Raw genomic sequence first — 16,725 nt, forward strand, 5'->3', positions numbered from 1 at the left:
GTCTAATACCTCTCACTTTCACAGCACTAATTTTTGCCCATAGGCAAGGTTCTCAGAAGTGCCATAAGTATGCAGTTACCTCATTCCTCCGGTCTAATTATAATTTCAAGAGAATGAGGTAACCAATCTCACCACCAATAAATTTATTATCATTGTTCAACCCAATTTTCCTCCTTTCTTTTCACTTATTCAGTTGAAAATATTCACATCTATGGTCTTGTATTAATGCTATGCATTTATGGCACTTTGAAGAATGATTCCCACAGTGAGAGGCAGCTCTGAACTTCATCTTGAATTCCAAATCTCCTGCTGGAAAGACACTAACTTGAGATGAGATGCCTGCAGCCAGTTACAAGCTCACAAAAGAAGGGACATGTACCACCACCAGCAGTGCAGAGGCCTCTGCTAACTTCTGCGGAGCTACATAAGGCACCTTCATGGCATAGGTCAGGTAGGCTGGAAACCTCCCAGGTGTGCTTCTTCCACAACTTCTTTATAAGCTTGGGCAACTAGGCTGCGATACCTTAAGAATGCCTGAGCAATTCTCACAGCCTCTTGAAAATCAAGCTTTTTATTGATTTTTGCATTTCCGAGCATGCCAGAAAGCCTCAGAACTGCGTATTACCAGTCACTTTTGACAATGAGACTGTGATACTGCTTGGGGCTTGCAAAATAAAGACAAACATTAGCCTGACATTAAGACATACTTTCTGATAACAAGTTTAAGGTTCCTTTGGCTTTCTTTCATCCTATTACTACAAATTCTTGCCCAAATTTCTCAGGAGGGCAGAACTCAAATCCATTTAGATGTACCCATGCAGTAATAAATAAAATATTATTTAATAGGCTACTGAGATAAAGGCTTTCCATCTTAGGGCAGAGGAAAATATTAGTTAATTAATCATCAAGTTGGCATTAACTTATCTTTTGGCACCTACAATAAAATGTAAACCTAAAATGAGCAGTAGGGGGGGGGGGGGGGAACAAAGAAATAAGAAGCCAACAATGGTTTTGGAAATGGATGACAAAATCCAAATGTTCTGCCTCACTGCTGCTAAATTAAGCACAGTGTTATCAGTGCAAAGATTAAAAAAAGAGAGATTTTCCTCTGAACCTTAAGTCACACTTCTTAGCTGCACAGGACATGACAGCAGTAGTGAAGACAAGAGAATTCACTCACCCTGAAAATGAGTGGAAATAAAAAAGGATCTGTTCAGTTCTTGATTTCCCCAAACACAGTTCTATAGAGTAGAAGAAAAAAGAAGGACATCAGTTTATTGTACGCAGCAGACGACGAAGCGATCTCCCACACTCCTTCCCTTCCTAGGCACCATCCAACCTACCTTTGCCTTGCTCTGCCTTCAGCTGGTTTCCCCTGCAGGGCACAGGGCAAGGGATTATAGCCACCCTGCCCTTTTTTTAACTGCTCAGTGGAAAGGGATCTAGTAAGATCCCGGCTTTAGCTGAAGAGTGTTCTGGGAATTACTCTGGTGTAAAAAGGATGAGAAAGATTGTTTTCCCACCTTCCATCAGAGTCTCTCTGCTGCTGAACAAAGATGAAAGATCCTCACATGGAATTGACTTTTCTCCAATTGATTTTGTTTAGCTTCCTTTTGCGTAAAACTCGGCTCTTTCAGAGACAGGTCAGTTCCAGAGACACATGCATAATGTTCAATGTATGCACCAATCTGAGTATTAAGGCATGCACAGTTCTGCCATGATTCCTCTACCTACAGCCGAACCGCCCCTTCTCTGCCTCTTGCTCAGTATGCATAATGAAAAGTCAGTTAGGTTCTTCTTTGTTCTGTTGTGATTTTCTGAGACTTCTGCAGAAGCAAAACAGGTCTCTCAACATCTCTGTCCATATGATACAGCAACGACAGCACAGAAGATGCCAAAAGGGACATTACACTCTCCTAAACTTCTTGGAAAATCATTTATCCTCCAAATTAACATTAAAGTGTGGGAAACCTAGGCCTTAATTTTTAAGCTGCTCCAAGGCTTTCCCGTTATTTTCTATTGCTGTTGATTTTTTATATTATTACTACTACACCGCACCGTAAACTGGCAGCCTCAGGTCAAACGGATCCAAAGCCCATCCAAGCCAAAATACCTATGCTACAGACCTTCTCTGAGATCTTGGGCAAGCCATGTACTCTTCTGGTGCACCAGTTCCCCACCTATTGAGGTAAGACAGAAAGCACTGCTCTAGCTTACGGTGATGCAGTGCTGCGGGGTGCTTGAATATTATGGACCTGGAAGTTATCTAGGTACTGAGATGGAGAGAGATGCTTTGATGCTCCTGGGCTCAAAAGACAGTATTGCTGGAATGGTTTTTGGATTAGGTAGTTAATCCTAGTCTTCACCATTGACCCATTCTCATTAAAATCACTTAATCAACCTATATCACCGTGTATTTCTCAGATAAACCTGACAATGTATTCCCCTCAGAAGAAAAATAGTGGAAAAAAGGTAACGCTTTGTAAAATACTGTTAAAAAGAAAAATATTACATCTGGCATTTTTACCCCAATTCCAGACAAGGACCAGCAAGGGAAACGATTATACGCATTTCTTCCAAAACTACAATTAATAAACATTCAGTTCAGTTCCGTGTCAAACGTTTTCCAACCACCGGTGGGTGTTTATTTAATCAAAGTAACTGTGCTCCTTCCTGCACAGGCACAGGCAAATCACTGCCTGGTAGACAGTAAGGATGGATGTGCACTTAGCTCCTCCAGAAAGCCATTTTATTACCAAATGAACTGTGAATAAGGAAAGGTAGAAAGACAGCCTTAAACTAGCTTTGCTTCTGCCTTTAATTCAAGATATCCTAAACTACATTTGCCTACAATAACCTCCCAGGAGTCCTACTATCGTCCAAGACTCTCTAGAGTCTATAAACCCAGTGCTGCCAGAAGGCATGCAGGCACCTGATACGGCGCAGTTCCAGCAGCCACATGACACCTGGGGAAGTCATGGTATTCCACAAAGCCAGGTTCAATAAGCAAAAATCAATGTCTTTCTAATCAGCAGGGCTACTTAGGCACAGCATAGAGGCCACAGCTTCTCAGAGAGCCCCTACAACTCCATCCAAAAGAAAACTTATTACTTCCGTAGATCCATATACTATCCCCAATATTCTCTTTCCTTCTGTTTCCCTTTTGCCACCAAAACCATATGAAATCCAGCAATTCAGCATGTTCTGATCGAATGCACAAAACCTGCCAAGACCTGGTCTTAGCTGCATCAAAGTCCATTCAGAGGCTGTGTTTTTTCCCCCAACTTGTCCAGCCACAGTGACTCATAAATCCACAGTAAGGAGAGGTACAATGTTTCTGGATCTCTAAAGAGAGGATGCAGTTTTAGGTGTTGGGGTTTTTTTTTCCACTGAGTCTTACATTCATTAATTTCATTTCAAGAATGAAGTCAGATTTTTTTTTTTTTTTTTTTTTTTAATGTGGCTGGTTATTCGACGAGTGAAGCATTAGATTTGTGAGTTGTTCTGCAAGCCAAAACATGCTCCCTTTCATTCATAACACTGAGCTGCTCTGCGTTAAACAGCCGATTATCATGAATGAAGTGGGTGTAACTTCCTTGAAATCCTCCAAAGACCTGTCAAAGCAGAGCTACTGCAGCTCAGTTTTCTCCTTGAAGCGTACAGATCATTGGTTTAATTGTTCCACACTGATCTTGAAATATGCTTTCTTGGTTCAAAGCATTAGGTGGTATCATTTTTTGAGGAGGAAAGGGGAAGGGTGGAGAATGGTGCCTGAGGATAAGAGAAGAGTGGGTATATGTCTGAACCATCAAATTCAGATTTTCTTTTGGAATCTAAATTGAGCTTCATCCATTTAAAAGTGTGTCAGACAAAACCTTACAAATCAAAGCCCTCGCCTGTTTTGCATGGATAATCAAGAGCCTCTAGCTCTTTTTTTGTAAGAGGAAACGTTTAACCCTAAAGAGAAGAGGACTGATCTTATAGTTAAAGTGCTGGCCAGTGACTCAGAAAATTTAAATTTGACTCCAGCTCTGCCATTCTCCATCCCATTTCAAACCTTTCGGTGCTGCCCCAGTGCTACCACTTTTACAAAGGAACATGCTGATATTTGCAAACTGTGATGGTCTTTGAGCCTAGAGACTGAAAGATTGCACATACACTAATAAACAAACATCTGTGTCTATGAACTTGTTTAATATAAAGACCTTTCCAAGGACGGCCATTATCTTTAACAAAAAGACCGGCAGCATCTCAGCTATTCATCTTATCACACTTTAGGACACCAATGGATGGATCTTGGCCAGTAATAAATTGTCATAGTGCCATTGACTTTGGCGGACCCACTAAATATCTGATCCACATCGGATCTCTTGCCTAACACTTTTAAAGCCTGGCAAGCTAGAGATGACTACAGGAAACTCAATAAAGAAAAAAAAAAAAACCCAAAACATGAATACTAACACACTTACAAGGGTTAGTCTCAGGAAACCCTGGGAAAGTGGCACCAGTGAAAACTATTACGATTTTTGTATTTCAGCTCAGATTTTCTGCTAAATTTCATTATCTCACCCATGATCAAAACAACAACAAATCTTGATGGGAGTTTCATGACAACAGTTTTTTTACACATCTCTTAACAGCTATAACACTAACAAAGGCTGGTACTTCAGGAAAAAAATAAAAGTATTTGTCCAGTATTTTAGAAATCTCAAAACCAGTAACACATTGCAGACAGCTCCAGAGACAGCACTGCTGCCCACCTGCTCCTGATTCCTTTATCACCTCCCCGCAATGAGGTGATACCCACCTGGGAGCATTCACATTTGCCTGGAGACTGTACTCTACTGAAATGCTGTCCCCTCTCCTTAAGACTCCAGTGCAGTAAGCTAAAGGGTGCCCACAGCGTGGCAGGTACTCTACCAGCTCCATTTTGTAAAAATCCACATCTCTTCCTGGCTTATCAAGCAAATGGAAATCACAAGACCATGTCCCAAGCGATTATTCTGCTCCCATTAAAGTGAGCGAGAATTTTGGCACTGATTTTAAAAGCAGCAAGAGCTGGCTGACATACAAGCAGGTCTGACAGGTTGCATTTTCATTCTCATTACTATTACGGGCATGAGGATTCATTTCTATTTATCTTTAGCTGGCATTCAGTCCTGGATTTAAACTGCATCTGTGGTTGCATTGCTGTGAAATGTATCACTACTTATGACTCACACTGCAAAGGACACATTTGTAAACTGACCCACCATTGACAAAATCCTCTCTTTCTTCATTTGTAGGAGGAGAGATGAGGCATAGGTTCCTTGTCTGATTCATTTCCTGAGGAAATTTTTACTCTATGCATCTTTTTCAGTCCTTATTCAGTCAGCGAGTAGTGAAGTGATTAATACAAAATCCATGCTTGACACAGAGTGGAAGGAGGATTCATTCAAATTCTTTTAAAATCAGCGCTTAATTAATTGCTTAGAAAAACAACCCACTGCCAAAAATGTGTGGGGTTGTTTTTTGGCTTTTTTTTCTTTGCTTTTTTTTTTTTTTTTTTTTTTTTCCAGTTGAGAGAGCTTTTTCAGTTGAGAAACTAATTACAGGCAACGGCACACAGCAAAATGCACGAAGGACAAATCTGGCACCTTTTGAAATCAGCCCCTCGGAAGGAAGAATTAGCAACCTGGACAGAGCTCCAGGCAACTCCAGCTCTCCTGCGTCTGGTGCTCGATCTAATTCACTTACAGCCAGCTCTGCTCCTTTCTCACAACACTGCAGAAATCCTAGGAGAGCTGGATATCTAACACCTCTGACAAACACAGACAATGATCAGAAAATTAAAATTGCCAGAAATAAATGATAACACAAAGACAGCCCTGAGGAAACTGCAGTAAGTTTCTTGACAATTTTTATCTACCTGATTATTCATATCAAGACAGTACTAACCAAGTCCAGATCGGGATGGGGTTGTGAACAATCCCTGGGGCTTGGAAGGCTGTTCAGAACTTGGCACTCGGGATCAGGCTCATTTCTCCATCCTATTAGGGTGGACACTGTTAGCCTACAGAATTAGGGAGAAAAATCAGTGTGTCCTTTCCCTTCATTTCTTCTCTCCCTTTCTCTCTCTCTCTCCACATTCTTCTCCTCTTGTCTTTTTCACTGCGAGCACTGAATGATGGGATTTTTGACATCAGAGGAAAGTCATCCTTTCTCCACTCCCCCAGCTCCTGTCCGCTTCCTCCTTATACACGTCTGTTCGTTTGCATACTATATCCCCACTCAAAGAACGGGATCAGCTGATCCGACCGCAGCTTCATCTAACTAAGCATCCTAAATCCTGCCCAAAGTAGACCAGACTGACTGGTTCATTCACCCTGGCAGCCTGCTACCAACAAGCCTTTAAAGTACATTTTGTAACTGCTACATAGCTGGCACCGACTATAGCAAAGTCATTGTTTAGTCAAGGTAAAGTGACCTCTATTTACTCAGACAACTCAGCTGCCTACAGGGAATAACTGGATTTGAGTGAAAATTTGCTGGGAAAGTTTCAGTTTGGCTGGGCTGATGCTTGCTACAATAAGCTAAATGTTTGGTCAGTTCATGCCCTTTCTCCTGCAGTTTCTTCAGTCCTTTGATTTATTATCTGCGACTAGACAGCAAATGACCCCATCCAATTTCAGCGAGTCTGTGGTAAGCCAAAGACAGAAGAGAGACTTGTTCAACTAAGTATATTTTCTGATCTCCCATAAATACCCCCTTGATTATCATAAGCTGCCAGGCACCTGCCATAAGTTGTTTATTCATGTATTAAAGAATAGCATTAATTGAATCGGGTCTTTTTCTGCATGCAGCTTCTCAGCCCCCCCCTTCAAACGACGCCAGGCATCAGCGCAGGAGTGCAAGTTAATTCCAGCTGCGCTTTAGGGGGTGGTGACCAGCACTGCACGCAGGGTCAGGATAACGGCTGGTGGGAGCTGAGCACCACCCCAGGAACCGCGTACGCACTGACTCAGGCATGATGACTCTGAGTCACGGCGCTTCTCCCGCTTCCTTCTTTCTCCAGGGGGGCGGAGGTAGGAATTTCCTGCTGGCCCGTCCTTGTAAATCACAACGTCCTGTTGCAGTAACGCCGCTGGGAGGGTCAGCGAGTGGGAGAACTGGAGCCGCTGCCCAGTCCACCTGCTCTGGAGAAGGAGAGATGGGGCACACTGCCCCACTTCGGCATGTACACTGGGAAGATGGCAGACAGATATCGCAGCAGGACCCCGGGTCCCCTTGCTCCACATCCTAGTTCAATCTGCAGAATAGCCCTGCCACCTTCAGATACCTAAAACTTGGCTGAAACTGCATACTATTCATCCAGCAACCCAAGAACCCAATTGTCCCCTTACAAACACATGAATTACACAGATATAACCCCGGTAATTCTTCTGCCTTTCCTCAAGACAGCACCATAAGTGAGAAGAGAATCAAGCCCTAAATGTCTGCATGGCAGCCCCTATACCTACGAATTTGAAGGTGAAAGCTAAGACATTTGGTGGAGGTTCTGGGACAAAGCCAACCATTAAACACCACGCTGTGAAAGTCTTCCCAGCTGTCCTTCAAAAAAGTTGAACTTAATTACAGTTGCAGCTGGAAGAATTTCACTATCACAAAAGAACTCAAAAACATGGATGAGCTGTGCCACGATAACCCTGAGAAAAGCCAACGTATAACTGTGAGAAAATGGGCCATGCATAATTAGGAAGGGAAGGAAACATATTAGCCTTGTGAAGACCGCCTTCCGGAGCAGATCCAACCTATTCGCTGGTGAAAATCAGTGTTTGGAGTAAGAAACTGAATTGTGAAAAGGAAAAGAGGGATACTGGCAGAGACGGTACTAAGCAGAATTCCTGGCCATACTCCAGGGATGGTGAGATATGACCAAGTTTAGCTTACACCAAATACACGGGCAGGAGAAAAAATGAGCGCAGTACGCCATGGGAGTTGTTCCTTCAGACTCTACGCAAAGAACTGGACTGACAGACAGCACTGATTTACTCCACAGGCTCACCTGATACACAGCCATGTTGTACAGTGCTTAATCACTTCACTTAGAGTAACTGTTAAGTACCACACAGTGACCAATAGTACTACACAATAACATTAATAGCACCTACCACAACAGGATTATATCCCTTCAACTATGCTGGTATAGTTATATGACTTGCCACCAAGTGCGGACACAGCAGGTGAGACTTTTCAACCTCCATCTATATATTTTCGATCATGCACCTTTACACCGGTTTAATTTCAACCCTTCTAGGGCTAACTTTGCTTTAGCTATTGCAGGGAAAAATATCACAGTGTTCAGCCAATGGAGACACAAAGGCACATGCATGCAGGGAGATCACCACTTCAGACCAGGACTGTTAAAAGCATTTTACGACACTGATACTGGAGGGGGAGTTTGTGGATAGTCAAACCTGAATGGATATTGGCACATTCTTTGAAAAGTATGGCTTCTGAGAGAGATCAAATGGTTCCAATCTGACTTTTACATCTTATCTGGAAGATGACGGCTTGTGGAGCATCTTTTGGAGCACATCATATCTGGGCATCAAAGACTTCTACAAAAAATTTTCATGAGAGCTCTTCTGTCTACAGAGAGAGGTATAACCAAATGCAATGACAAGGAAATTAAAGCTAAGTAGATTTCGACCAAAAATAAGACACTCATTTTTAACAGCCAAAGGCAATTAACCCCTGGAAGCGCTTCTAAAGGACAGTGGGTGGTTTTCCATCACTCAACGTTTGAAAATCAAGGACAGATATTTTTTATCTAGACAGATGCAGTTCAGACGGGGAAGTCTTATGGCCAGCATTACAGAGAAGGTCAGAGCAGACTCTGATGAGGATCCTGGCTGCCTCCCTAACCTACCCAGCCGTTCACCTACTGACTCCGCAGCACTGTTCTTGCAGTACATAGCCTTGTTGTTCACAGTCAGTCTGTTTCCCCACGGATGACCAGACCTGACCCTGCTTAGATTACAAAAGCTAAAGGGTTCAGAAGTGAGGAAAACAGGAAATCCAAACAGTGAAAATCTCAGCAATAACGTTTCCTAACAAAGACCTTCAGATCTCACTCCCGACCAACAGCTGTCTTCATGACGTCCAAAAAGGACGATGTTTAGCGTGGTGAAGATTGTCTTTCTGCCATTCATTTTTACCCTGTTTATTTTTCTATACTGTGACATTTTCCTCCTTGTTAAAATCTTGGTCATAAATGAGGGCGCTAATCCAGACCTAAGAAAACATACATGAGCGCACATACTCCATATGCTTCAATTAGATGGGCTCACAGGACGCAATTCTCCCTACAGAAACCCAAACCAATACCTGTGCACCACTTAAATTCCCCCTTTGGGCCACAAAACGCGACTGGATGCTGCAGAGCGTTTTTTATTTCAAGAGAACTGAAATGAGACGACCTGTAGCTTAATTTTTTGCACCACAAAGTCTGGGACTGCAAAGCAACTCAAAACATCGTCCTGTTGGGAAGCGTGAGCAAAAGCTGAAGAGTGAGGAAAGCTTAATTTTGAAGACAAATATCACGTTTGTTTGCTTCACTGTTTCTGCATTTTAAACCTTACCCAAACTTCCTGACCTAATATCATATATATACAAATCACAAGTATGGCTGTCATGTTCATGTGAGCTCTGTGGGCCAAATGTGTGGGTGGCATAAATTGGTGTAGCTCCTATGCCATTGGGTCGTAAATGAAGACCTTTTCCTAGGTTTTTTACAGAGAGTGTTACGGGATTTTGAGGAGGTTGAAGAGGCATTTTAAGGTCTGGTTGTTTTGCATTCAAATTTTAAATTTCATCCACTTTTTTAGGTGAAATTTGACTTTCCTGCCTGGCAGTACAGGCAGGGCAGGTTTTTGCCATTACACTGCCATCTAGTGATGCGAGTTTGCAAGGCAAAATAGCTGGCAAAAGATGGCTGACCAACAGCAAGTGCCCGAGTCAAGTTCTGAAAGGAGGGTCCAGCATTAAATTAAATTAAACAGAAAAAATTGCAAAAGGCACACCCAGTGGTGGCCCTTGACCATTTACGGGAAAGATAAGCATTACGGTACATAAGATAACAAAACGCTTACAATAGATGGGGTTGCACAGAAGCTCATCCATTATCCAGCCGTTATCCACGGTAGGGGACATTCAGGACATGCAAGTTTGCATCTGCAAGTCTGCAAGTCCTGCTGCTCCACTGATACAAGCTGCTATTGCTCTACCAATTTATAACTGCCAAGCTTACGTTCAAGCAAAGCCTGCACAGAAGTTTTTCACAAGAACGATGCTCTTGCAAGCACTGGAATGCCTTTGGCCATGTTTCTTCCAGCTTTACTGGATACATTCCTCAGTATAACTCCCTCTGGCATTCAGCTCAGTTGTATCAGACCATCTGGGCCAAATTTATTCTCTTTGTAATTGATTTCAGCGGTTTCCACCGTGGACCATTTTGATAGTCTCTGTCCACAGCCATTACTATGGTCAATCAGCATCCAAAAAGGATTTACTAAGCAAGCACGTCACATTGCTTACAGAAAATCCTCCTTATAATCCCCATGCTCAAGGACTGGAGAGCAAAGTTGAGGCTTAACATATGAACCTGAAATGAACTGGCCTTTATGAGTTAAGATCCCAGCCCTAATGTTTTACTCATCTTGAGGATATTTGTCCTCAGTGGTATGTGTGTCACAGGGCGTGAAAGTGAGAGTGTCTTGAGGTTAACAATTGTTCATACTCATAGTGGATGAATCATATGATAACACCACAGCAACATCCTGTATAATTGTCGGGAGCCTCTATTTCTGGCACTGTGTCCCTAGTCTGTCTCATGAGCAAATGTTATTTGTGCTTTACTATATAAAACCAAAACCAAACAAAATTATACAAGAGGACACTATTCTGCAGGCACTAGCCAAAATCACAAGTGCCTAATTGAGCCTTCGGTTACCCACTTCAATGACGAATTGTGTGATGAAGTTAATAGGGCCGAGATGGATATCTCTGTTCTTCATCTGATTAGTATACGAGCAACTCTCCACATGTGAGTAACAATATTTGTGTTTCCTTAGCCACAATTTAACTCAGTGGGACTATCACATATATAAAGATCTGGGACATCGCTTGTGAGGCAGTGGGTGCTAAGGGAACAAGCATTGTATTGCAGGTCAGAAGATTTATGTTTTCCTTCTGGATGACTACGAGCAAGTCACTCCCCCCCTTTTCTCCCTCCCTTTTGTCTCTTCAGACCTACAGTCTGCAGGCTTCACTGCTCTTTGAGCAACAGAGCTGCACCAAGAGGACACCCAACTCGCTTCGCCCACCTTAACACAGACCTACCTGTGGAAAGCAAAATGCAGCACGGCAGGCAATGCCAGAGCATCACAGCAAGTCACAGGCTTAGAGCAAACTCCTCGGGACGCAGTAAAAATACCAAGTATCTGTACCACCCGTAGCACAAAAAGGCACCAATCCAGCTTGGATCCCCTGTGTTGGGGGTTGCAAACATACATCGCTATGCCCTAAACACTGCAGCTGCCTGTGGCTGTGGCACCAGGGGGTACACAGATAACGTACTCGGCCCCTTTGGGGTGCGTATATGGCTGCTGTCATGCATTCCTCCGTTGGGAAACGTCTGTTGCAGGCACCCTTGTCATACGCACACTTAGGGCAGAGGCTGGCTCGTGTTTGTCTTTGTAAGGTGATGGCAGGATTTTGGCCCGTGGTTTGTGACTCCGGCTCCGAAGCACTAACGAAACACAATGCGCTAACAAACGTAGCTCCTGTTTTACCCGTCGTCACAGAAGCTTCAAGGGAACCGTGGTTGAAACACTCTGGGAAAAATCAGGCTAATGGCGCAACAACCTTTCTACGTGGAATAAAACTAGGAAAAACCTTTAAATCCTGCACAACTATCCATTCAAAAATTTCAGAACAAATGTTTTATTTCTCATTAGAAATAACTTTTTGCTTTGACATTTACTAGCTTTGCTGTTATATTTTCATATATTAAAGAAAAATTCAGTATCGACATAGCACCTTTCTAATCCATCTATAGTGAATACATATATTTTTTCAATAGTAAATATTTTGATGAAATGGTAAATTCTGTTCAAATGTATTTTCTTCCGAAGGAGGAGAGGGACAGGTGGAGGAAAAGCTTCCTCCAGAGAATTTCAAAGTACAGGCCTGTTTCTGGAAACAGCTAAATGTGAAATCCTTTCCAAGAATTATCTTCCTTTTAGCTCCAAAAATAATGTTTTTCTAAAATGCCACCCGAATTCACTAAATTATTACCATTATTGTTTTTTCATTTTCATTGGAAATGCTTACTTTCAGTATTTTAACCACTACTTGCAGTAGAAGTTTACAGGATATTCACACTAATAAGAATGAGCTTTTTAAAACAGTCTAGGGGATTAGCCACACATCTTCCATTAAAACTAAAGTACCCTTGACTGCTTTACATTCTCAAGAGATTCGTTTTAAGAAAGTCTATTTAAAATTAACGTAGAAGTGGGCCAATATTAGAGTGTGGGATCTGAAACCCTTTTCACTGTGGTGGAAGCAGATGGGAATTTCTACATGCGCAGCACCCAAAAGGCACTGCTCTGGATTCTGAAGAGACTTCAAATTATTTAATTCTGTGTTAAAGAAAAAGAAATTAAGAGGAAAAAAAAAAAAAAAAAAAAATAAAAAGACAAGACCCTAAGCAAACTAAAATCAAACAAACAAGCAAATGAGAACATCAGCAACAGAAAGCAGAAACTCTTTATGAGGTCATGTTTACTATTTTGGCTTCAAATCTTTGGATCATTCGCTGACATTTTGCTGCTTTCAAATCCCAAACCTTAATCTGAACCTGGGTCTAACACAAACCCAAATTCAGACACCACCTCCCCGGGCCCAGGGTTTCAATAAACGCCTCGCTGCAGGACCCGCTGGCCTGAGCACTCCTTGCTGCGAAGTAAGAAAAAAGTCCCGTCAAATTCAAAAAATATCTTCACTGCTGCCTCCTCATTTCCTGGCTGCAGCCGAGAGCGGAAATAGCTACATTTCCTGAGCAAGGCTGTTCTCCAGGGAACGTCAGCCCGTCTGCAGCGAGCAACCGCTGGATGCTAGGGCTGGAGTAGGGCATCCCAGTGGATTTTGAATCTGAGCTGGAATACCAGCACTGTAGCATTCCTACTTAGCAAGGGACGCCCAGGAGGATAAGGCGACAGGGGAGGGAGGGAGAGTGGAGAGGGAAGAGGAGACGTAAGCAGCAAAATGAGATGGGAATTTAAAAATGTGTTTAAGAAAAACAACAGAAGAAAAGAAAGACAAGAAAAAGAAAGAGAGAGAAAGACAGCGGAGAGCGTTACCAACGGCCAGAGTCTGTGTTCAGTGAAATCAGATGCAACTCCACAGCCCCCCACATTTTAAAGGACATTCTCCTTAGTCTGCGTTCTGTACATGGGGCATCTATTTGGACCCGATTACCTTGAAGGGTGTATTTTCCTGCAAAGAACGGTCACGTTCAACAAGAAAAGCAATTTATTAAGACAACATGAAGGCTTGGTTTTAGCAGAGTGGGAAGAGATTTAATAGCCCGGAGGGAAGGGGGAAAGATGGATGAACACAGACTACTTCTGAGAAACTCTGCAAATAGGTGGAGCAATTCACAATCCAATAAACCCCACAGGGAAAGCCTTATCTTTCCTTCCCGCATTGGAAATCCATTCTTCCTTGGCTCTTTGTGGCCTGGCAAGTCTCTAATTATCCAGAGAAGTGTGAAGTCCGAAAGAGTCCATATACCTTTCAGGTAGTCATCTTACATTGCTCTTGTCAATAGAGATGCTAAACAGTATTTCAGAGTTTTTACCACATTATCTTTGCAATGTCTATGGGAAAAGAGTGCTCATGGTCACAGGGGCTGAGACACAGCTTGAGACATATTCATCTTTTAGCTGTGACCATCTAAAAGTTGGGTTTCGATTCTCATCTAGTTTTTTAGGTGCTTGATATCTCAAATAAAGAGATTACCTGTGGGGGTAAATCAAACAACCCCAAAGCAGAGGGAAATGATAGACATTACCAGCTATTCCCCTGAGTAGCAGCTTGGTCTAGACAGCTGGATTTTAGATGACTGAACTTAACCAGAGAAATCTCACTCACAGAGGCAGTTTAAGGAAAAATAAATATATATATATATACACACATATAAGGGCCGAACTCCCACTGTAATTAAACAATAATCTCAAAAAATGGCCATCAGTGACCTACGGTCACACAATGAGTTTACAGCTGTGAACCACAAATTCCTGAGAGCCGGTCTACTAAGAAGCAGGCTTGGACTTGACCTCTGCATCATCCTATGAAGAGGATGTCAGTTGATAAAGCTGTGCCATGTTTAAGCGTTGAAAATATCACCTCAACCTGACCAATATATAACCCAATCAATCTGCTGAGCCTTCACAATTTTTACCCACAAAACATCTTTGCTTTGGTAATTATCAATCACCCTTATGCAGAAAGGTTCCTCCAATTTTTTTAACTACTCAATCCTTTGAGAGACAGATGAATTTTAATGATTTAGATTATTAACCTAAAGGTTGATCCAGACTGGGAGGAACAGAATAATTTGTTTAATCATTATTATTATTTATAATTATTTAACATAGGGGAGAAAAATATCACCTTAAATGTCATCATGATGCTTTTTAATTGCCTCAGATGAAATTCAGAATAATCATTACTCTGTAAATGTATACAGATCTAATTTTAAATACCCTAAGATGCTGGATATTTATCTGGAAAATGCAAAGAATGCATATTCATTACTGTATAGGGAGTTACAAAGACAGAAAAGAATTGATCAACCATTTATTGAAAATTATTTCTTTTCCCAATTCACAACTGGGCTGTAATTTGACATGAGGCAGAAAAATAAGCTGAGCCAGGTAATTTTTCTTATTGATTCATTCCAGGACTTTATTACGTGTCCTTTATGAGGAAGTATGTTTTATGGATGCGTAAGAACATACTTTTGTGTGGCTATAATTTGTAATACATGTGTTGTGGAGTTACCTGCATTTAGAATGGTCACACAGAGGGATGCCCAGCACGTGGAGAATTTCAGTACATGGCGAATATTGGTACCCACGCCTATGTGGGGAATATCAAGACACAGGAAATACATGAGACATAGCAGTTTCAAAGGATTTGTTGTCGTTGTTCTAGTTTGGTTTGGGGTTTTTGTTTGCGCTCATGTAGCTACTTCAGGCAGATGCACATGCATGCAAAAAAGTAGATTTGGGGATGAAGGACAACTCTGTGTAGGACCAGCATCTCAAGGGAACGAACAGCATAAAAATGGGATATGGGACTGCATGGGGAGAATCGCCAGACCCATGCTTGTTCAAACACACCATAATTTAGTGATGAGGCACCCAGTATGAGTAACTATCAAATTTAAGTGACATGGAAACCATTTGGGGTCTTTTTAACGTGTTGGAAAGATGGTCTGTTGTCAAAAAGCCTCAGAAAACAAACATAAAGAATTAAGCAATCATCTTTTCATGTTTTAAGATAATGGCAAGCTTAAAGACAGTCATGCTAGTAATTCTGACTCCAGCACTGAGCTGATGCTTTGGGAGAGAATACAGTTTACATGGCATCAGGTCTGGATGCAGGACCATGAAACTGAACTAATTCGGAAATGCTGTAACCAGCTAAGCTAGCAACACAAAGAATAGTTTCTATGGACTTAGGAAAGAATAGTCATTATCAAATGGGGACACTGCTGAATTTTCAGTACTAAGGAGCATGAGGCTACACCAGATAGACAAGGAAAAGATCTTACTGGTTCAGAGAAACAACTTCATACGGTCATCAAAATTGTTCAATGAAAAACTCCAGCACCTTAGTAGACCCAGTCAGTGTCTGATCCACTGGCTCTGATGCTATCCCTTCGAGCCGCCCGTAAAGCCACCCATAAAATCTGGCTCCAGTGTGAGGTGGAACAGCCCTCGAGATCAGGGGTCCCCAGCTAGAGCAGCACAGACAAGGAAGAGCTCAAACCATCAAGCAGCACCCGTCAACTACCGCTTCAGCAACAGCCCTGCCACCAGGCTCCACGTGCAGAAACATCACTGGTCTCTCCCAGCCCACCCTATTCTTTCCTGCAGGTAGCCAGAGTCCAGCATCAGTTTGTAACCTCAGTTCTCCCGCAGCAAGACAGTCTCCAATGACACACTGTGGTACCCAACACCACCATACCCGCTGGCTATAAGGATGCGCTCGATGACAGCATCTCTGCACTTGAAAGAATAGCCTTCTCTCTGACAGCAAACCTTCTACAGTAAATAACAATTAAACACATCAACAAAAACAGAAAGAAAGAGATATCAAGTTCCCCTGTAAATTAGTAAAGGATCCAATAGTCTAGTGCCAGGTGAGAGGGTAATGGACTTCACTACAGAAAAGCTCCTGGGTTTGCAGGAGTTCCAGTAGGTACGCTACATTTTGCCCTGCTCTGCCTTATTCATGCTTCATTTTCCAAAGGCCTTTGTTTTCTAAGCCGAGTTAGATCAAGGCCTCCCCATTTCCCATCACATACGTGTCTCCATGCCCCTGCTGCTGCTATCAGAGCTGGGGCACAGGCACTGCGAGTGCCTCGTCTCAGGGAAACATTTGCATTTT

General features: G+C 42.3%; 1 long non-coding RNA gene across 1 annotated transcript in view; it reads right to left on the reverse strand.

The window, feature by feature from the left end:
• Positions 1-1,181: 1,181 nt before the first annotated feature.
• The window catches only part of LOC126038287 (uncharacterized), a 36,195-nt gene continuing 20,651 nt past the window's right edge, over positions 1,182-16,725 (reverse strand). Inside the window, exon 5 of the long non-coding RNA XR_007505982.1 lies at positions 1,182-1,241. This is a non-coding gene — a long non-coding RNA (uncharacterized LOC126038287). The remainder of the gene's footprint in view (positions 1,242-16,725) is intronic.

Source organism: Accipiter gentilis, chromosome 5 (assembly GCF_929443795.1).
Source record: "Accipiter gentilis chromosome 5, bAccGen1.1, whole genome shotgun sequence".
NCBI classification, from domain to species: domain Eukaryota; kingdom Metazoa; phylum Chordata; class Aves; order Accipitriformes; family Accipitridae; genus Astur; species Astur gentilis.